The sequence below is a fragment of the Marmota marmota genome, unplaced genomic scaffold (assembly GCF_001458135.2).
Source record: "Marmota marmota marmota unplaced genomic scaffold, marMar, whole genome shotgun sequence".
In the NCBI taxonomy this organism is placed as follows: domain Eukaryota; kingdom Metazoa; phylum Chordata; class Mammalia; order Rodentia; family Sciuridae; genus Marmota; species Marmota marmota.
The window spans coordinates 5,834,407-5,841,976 of NW_026000174.1; positions in this window are offsets into that span (position 1 = coordinate 5,834,407).

Genomic DNA, 7,570 nt, shown 5'->3' on the forward strand with positions numbered 1-7,570 from the left:
AGGGAACTCAGACCTTGGAAGTACTTGCCCTGCTTCAAGGCCAGCTAAAATCCTCACACAGGGACAGGCTTCTCTGAATCATAGAGCAATCCCAAATTGCTTATATTCATAACAGCAGGGCCCCATCTATGGGGGTTGGGTTGCCAGGGGACTGCTGGGTAGCAAGCTGGGCAGGCTCCAGACTTTCATTTCAGTTGCTGCCTATGATATATATGTCGCACAGCTGAGCTCAGTGTGTGTGGATGTCATCTGTACTGAGAAACCCAGCTGGCCCCATAGGGTGGGAGCTAGGGTGGCAGTCATGGACAGTAGGTATACAAGTGGGCAGACAGAGTGTGTGTGTGTGGGGGGGTGTCTGGCTGGCTGGGTAAACATACTGCAGTCCCTTGAGGCATAGCGACCATGGTGGGACTTAGACAAGCTGGGTCAGAGATAGCAAAGGTGGTGGCAGTTCTTTTTTTTTTTTTTTTTATGATTTCTAGCACTTCATAGAACTTCTAATTTTGTTCATGAATTGTTTTCCTGATTTCATTTACTTGTCTATCAGTGTTCTCTTGTAACTTCTTGAGTTTCTTTAAGATGATGTAGATTTCTGGTTTTTTTAGGGTCAGTTATAAGTGTTTTGTACCTTGGTGGTTCCCTGAGTAAACTTGATTCTGGATGGGCTGTCTGGTGGGATCCATGGTGAAGTCCTTGGTGGGCTTGGCCTAGTGCCTGGATCTGCAGAGGTGGGTCTCAGACCTGCATTTTTGGGAGTGGTTCTGAATCCTGGTCCAAGGGAGCCAGTGGAGCACTGGGCTTCACTGATGTGTCTCTGGTAACTGGGACCTTAGGGGGAAGCCTAGAGACTGGGTCTCGGGGATTAGATCTATAGTCTGTGTCCATGGTGGCCAGCAGGAAGCCTGAATCCACTGGGGCTGTTCTAGTGCCGGAAATAGAGCTGATCATGGGGTTCATGGGGTAGACCTGGTCCTGAATCCATGTGGACTAACCTTGTGCCAGAGTAAGCTTGTAGTCTGAGTCTGCATGCTTGAGTCTCTGGGGGTGATTCTGGAATCTGGGTTCACTGGAGCAGGCTTGCAGATTCCTTGTCCCTTAGAGTGTAGGGGCACAGCCAGCCTTGGGCTAGGGCCTGGCACTGGAGAAAGCCTGGAGCCATGGTCTGTGTTGACTGGTCTGAAAGCCTTGTCTGTGAATGCCAGCCGAAAGCCTGAGTCTTTAGGGGCCAGCCTGGTGATTAGTAAGGCTTGAGTCTGGGGCTGGCCTGGATTCTGGGGCTGCAGGGGCAGGCTAAAGCCTGGGTCCACAGGGGCCAGCTGGGAACTGGAGTTCACTGGGGAGGGCCTGGTGCTGGGTCTATGAGGAAGTTCAGAGCTCAGTGAATTCCCCTTCTCCATGAAGAAGGCTTAGAGGGAATGATGTGGGTAATGGGACCCTGTCCTTCCTACCTGCTTAAAGGCACCTTTCCTTAATTCTGTGCTCTACCCAGATACTATCATATCTCACCTAGATTCCTTAACTCTTGTGAAAGTATTTTTGCATGTGTATAATTGCTTAATATTCTGCAAGGGAACAAGCATTAGAAACTTGTATCCTGCCATCTTGTTGACCAACATCACTCCCAAAACCATATTACATTTTAAACATCCTGCTGAGTTCTTTCCAATTTTATGAATTTATATTCTGGGACAGTATTCCCAAATTTTCACCATCAAGAACTTTTTTTATAGGGGCTGGGGCTCAATGGTAGAGCATTTGCCTTGCACATATAAGGCACTGGGTTCGAGCCTCAGCACCACAAAAAATAAATAAACTAAAGATACTGTGTCAATGTACAACTAAAAATGTTGTTTTTTTTTTTAAGAAAGGAAACTTTTTATGGTACAAACAATCCTTGCCATCACAGATCCTAAATTTGAAAATTTTGTCAATTAAACTATACTAATTCATCGTATTCATTTTGTTGTTTTATAGTCAAGAATATCTGTGACTGCCCATAAGAGTTAGATCTGCCACATGAGTTGATCCTTACAGGAGCAGAATATGTGAATTAGCCCATGCAGTTACCACTTGAGGTTACAGTTTGGAAAATTCCTTTATCACTTTCAGAGAGATCCCTGAGATATACAGGAGACCTATGTTGTAAGTCCTGGGAACACAGGGTTTTCTAAGAGAAGATAAATTTGCCCTGAACCCAGTCAAAATTATCTTTAAATCTAGATAGGTGACATCTAAATTAATGAGAGTTTAGACTCAATTTGTTATCTTGATCTTCACCTTGGAACTAGATAATTTACTCATTAAAAAGTATGCCTTGAGATGGAATCAGTTTGGGCTTTTGTTTTTGTTTTTGGATAAAGTGTGAGTTCTGATTTAAAATGTAAAGTTGTAGAATTGTTTACTTCAAGAAAAGTTAGTGTCCCTAATGATTTCAGTAAGAAACATCAACATCAGAGGTGTCATCCATGTTTCTAGTCACATCCTCGAATATCCTGTTGGGGCACTCAAGGTAAAACCTTCCCAGGAGGATAAGATATTAATAATAGTGAAGCAAGTTTAAATGCAGTTAAAGTCCGGGACTTTTACAATTCATCTTTTTATAAAGGCCTGAATCTTGAATTATTTTGTTATCATTAATTTTTATGGATAGAGCTACAGATTGGCTAGGACAAAATGTTCTCTGTCTCTTATCAGAGCCTCAAATCAGAGCTATTAACTTGGTGTCCTAAAGACTTTGCTGAATGTTCTAAGAGAAATTGTTATTGCTAGAGTTACTCCTTATTACTGATTAAGAACATAGTGATTAAGATGTTTCTAAAGATAGATTCATACTCTCTTATGGCACACCTGTGTTCCTAAAGTAGTCAGAAATCTGAGTTTACATGCAAGGTGCCTCTGCCCAGTGGTGAGGTGGGAAAGATTTCCAGCACAGCCTTATACATACTGTCATTTCTGAGAGTGGGATAATGAAAACAACATTGGCTTTGAACAGTCCAAAATTCAAATCCTAAATCACTTCCCAGAGTGACTAACTTCGGGGAACTGAATAATTTTGGGCCTCAGTGTCTCCATCGGAATAAATGAGATCTATAAATGATACTTATTCGTAAGAGAGTTGTGAGAATTAAATGAGAAAACAAACATTGAAAAGACTTCACAAATGAACTCTCTCTGAAAGAGATTGTGTAGTTCAGAGGGACCTTTAAAAACAAGCTGTCCTCCTCATACTCTTCGGTGTGGATTATTATAGAGTCACTAGCCTTAGGGAAACCAGATCTATGACAGTAAAAAGTACCCCAGTTCACCAGGTGCAGTGGCACATGCCTGGAATCCCAGCAGCTCTGGAGTCTGAGGCAGAGGAACCCAAGTTCAAAGAAGCAACTCAGTGAGACTTTGTGTCTAAATAAAATATTTTTTAATAAAAGGGATTGGTCATAAGACAAAAGGGGGGTGGGTCTGGGGATGTGACTCAATGGTTAAGCATGCCTAGGTTCAATTCCTAGTACCAAAAAAAAAAAGTACCCAATTCCTCCCCTATCTCCTTTTGCACCAGATAGATCAGAGTTTTAGATTCTTTGTAAAGCGACCAACTGTTTTGATCAAAGAATAGGTAAGTGGAATTTTTCTGGAAATGTGTGCTTTGGTCAAAGGAATTAAAAGAGATATTTGAAAATATTTATTGAGTTCCTACTATGTGCAAGGCATGAGTGAGAACAGTATGATATAGTAGTTCTGAGCATGGACACTAGTAGGTGATTTTGTAGATTTTGCCTCTTACTATCTGCAGGATCTGTAGGCATGTTAGGGTTTCCATGTTAAAATTGAGATTATAATAGTACCTGTTATAAGGATTAAATGAGATAGTCTTTACAAAGTTCCTTTAGTAGAACTACGTGACATGTACAAAATTCTATGTTTGATAAATTTATTTTGATTGTGTTTAATGTTTATTTTATTTATATAGATCTTAGTCCCTCGCCCACTAGATTATAAATCCCCCAAAGGATGACTGGATCTTGGAAAGGGTAGGGGGAAGCAACCCTTCTCTTCATGTTGGCTAGTGTCCATGCCCCTGCTCTGTGGTAAATAGTATCTTGTATTGAAAAACCAGCCTCTACCTCAGAGCAAAGCCTGTCCAAGGAAGGGACATGACCTTAGTCCTTGGAAAAACCCACATAGCACTCCTAAGCACATTCCCACCCTGCTAAGTTGTTTTATCTACAAATAACAGGAGAGATCTGCTGCGCCAGGTGTCCCTGACTCAGTCAGGCTTGGTGGGGATCCATAGCAGCCCCCTAGCAGCCACCAATCAGCATGAGACAGGGAGATACCTGGGATGCCAGATGACCCTTCCAGTATTTTATGGTGATTGATAACAAGTTGGGAAACCATGTAGTTCAGCACGTACACCCCTCTTGGCTCAAACCAATCAGTTCAAACGAATACCCCTTTTGTACTGACCAATCACCCCTACCAACTTGTTCCCACCAGTGAATGTGCTAATCATGTTTTAGAGTTGTTATTTGATTTTCCCGCGGTGTGTGATGATTTGCTAAAAGAGGCTATGATGTATGTGAAGTCCCTGCCCTCTCCAAAGAATGTATAAAAATGCTGCAAACCCTGGGCTCGGGGCCTCTCAGCGTCACCAGTTGCTGTGTGTGTGCGCAGAGGACCAAACTAGCTCACAATAAACACCTCTTTGCTGCTTACATCGATCTTGGGTCTCTGGTGGTCTTTGGGGGTCCCGAATTCGAGCATAACAGTATACTTCACACATTTAATTTCCACCTTTGGATATAGATGTGAACGTCTTATTTTTTTTATAGATGATTGCTGAGAGCCACAGCCGAGTCGGAATGAAGCATGGCATTTTTGCCAGAACGGAGTGGTAGAGAGGTGATATCAGCAAGCCATTGAGATGATGATGGTTATGTTAAGCTGTGTATTCAATTGTATATTAGATCCCTGCTGTCCGCCTCAAGCGCCCGCCCACTACTTTGGAGTTCTCGTGGGGATTCCTGGAGAGTTCACGTTGGTTGGGGAGGTGCCGGAGGAGGGATTTCCGGTTGGTGGTTCCTGGATGGGCTGCGTGGGTGGCTTCGCGGGAGTTCAGAGAATAAAGGGGTTCCTGTTTTGAACCTACAAGGGCGTCATTGCGGCTTGGTTATTTTGTGCCCAGCCAGACTGCGGCAGATGATGAAGCTAAAGCCCAGAGAAGATAGGTGCATTGCCTAAGGTTGCATAGTATTGGAGACAGAATTCAAATCTGGTCTAATGCAAAATTCCATACTCATACACCTTAATTATCATGGAAGGGAGAATACAGAACTTGTTTTGTGAATATATTCTGCTTGTCAATTTCTCTTCTCAGTTGTCCTAAAGTGTTCATCATATTTTTTAAAATATTTATTTTTTAGTTGTAGTTGTACACAATACCTTTATTTTATTTATTTATTTTTATGTGGTGCTGAGGATCAAACCCAGGGCCCCATACATGCTAGGCGAGCACTCTCCCGCTGAGCCACAACCCCAGCCCCCAGCATATTTTTTTTTAGCTGTAGATGGACACAATATCTTTATTTATTTTTTTATGTGGTGCTGAGAATGAAACCCAGTGCCTCACACATGCTAGGCAAGTGCTGTACCACCGAGCCACAACCCAGACCAACATATGTTTTCCAGGTAATAAGAGAACATATATTCAGTATTGTGCCTGTGATTAAAAGGTGTAAAAGCATTCATTCTACTTAGCTTTAGCAAATACAAACTAGGTCAGAGAAAAAGAAAAAAACAATCATTAATAATTATATTCATGGGAGGGGGGAGACAAAGGAGTGGCAAAGATGAAAGGAGAAAAGAAGAGGAAGGGAAGAGAAGCTATTTTGCTTACTAAAAAATGCTATAAACAATTTACAAGAATGATGAACACAAACATGCAGGAAGCATCCTAAGAAACATAGAATTAGCTTCTGCCTGGAGGAAAAAATAGGTTGACAGAAAAACATGTCACAGACTCTCAGGACCAACATCAACAGACTCAGTTTCAGTGCAGCATAGGAGGCATCTCAAGGATACATGATATTCAAGCCAGATATTGATAAAATAAGAAGCAAGAGGGAAAAGAAGACTTGGGACCCAGTGGTGACTTTCAAGTAAGTCTGATAAATTAGCGGCTTTGGGACTAGGTTTTAAAAAATTGCTATTTAGAGTACTAGTGAGATTATTTCATAAGAAGCAGAGTATAATGAGAAGGGAAAATGGGGCAGATAGGACTGATGTGAAATAGGAAGAAGGAAAGGAAAAAGGGAAGAGAAAAATGGGATTAGTAGAGAAGCATATTAAATATACAGATTTTTTTTAAAAGTGAGGTTATCAATCAGATATTTTAATTTGCACAAGGCTGGCACTACATACTGAGAATGCAGAAGAATAGAAAAATCAGCAACTTTCTAGATGTTCACAAAGTACCGGTTACTTTAGTAACAAGTCATATACCTTTTTTTAAATTTATTTTTTAGTTGTAGATGGACACATTATCTTTATTTACTTTTATGTGGTGCTGAGGATCAAACCCAGTGCCTCGCATGTGTGAGGCAAGCACCCGACAGCAGAGCTATAGCCTTTTTTTATTTTTAATGTTAGCAACGTTTGAGATGAGGATTTCAAGTTTGAGAGATTAACCACATCTTGTTGGCAGCAATCAGGGATATCTAAACCAGGTCTACCTGGTTAAGAAAATGGACTTTCTTTCCCCTTTCCTCCTTATCTTCCCTCCAATTTTCATAGGATTAAAAAATGCATATATATAAGTGTATTCAATTATAAAAAAATACATATTTATTATAGAAAATGGGAAAACATTGTTAAGATAAAAAAATATGATTTGTCAAGTCTATGCTGTGTTAAAGAAGTCCAAGGAAGAACATCTTAAAATTCATTACTAAAGTATATATTTTAAAGAATCTGCTCTTAACCCTTTTCTTAAGAAAAAAAAAAGAACCCTGCTCTTGTACTTCCATCAATACTCAGTGTCATTTTTTAAAAATGCCAATCTGATAAATGAAAATGGGCACTCCTTGCTATTTTAATTTCTATTTCTCCAGTACTCCTGTGGTCTTGTGGTTCTTCATGTTTTTGATCCTTTTCTACTTTGTGCATGTGTGTCACACTCTGATATCTGCTTTTCATTTTCTTTTGAAATATTTGTTTCCTATTGATTTGTAAATTATATTAAGAATATTAACTTTGCCACTTATACATAGTCAATATTTTTCCTAGTTTTTCTTCTTTTGTTTATAGTGTGATTTAATATTATAAAGCTTTTCATTAAGGAAGCAAATCTACTGAGCTTTTGCTTTGTTGTCTTTTTTTTTTCTCCTTGATTTCTTCCTTTTGGCCAGGCCCTACTCCACCCCAAGATTGGCTAATATCTCTTCTAATGAAGGTTTTGAAGAGGGAAGGGATATGAATTGACTCAGAGGAAGAGGGAAGGGATTTGGTATTCAACGCAATGATGGGGCTGATGTAGCCAGAGGCTCATAGAGACTAGCAAAATAGATATTGGATATCA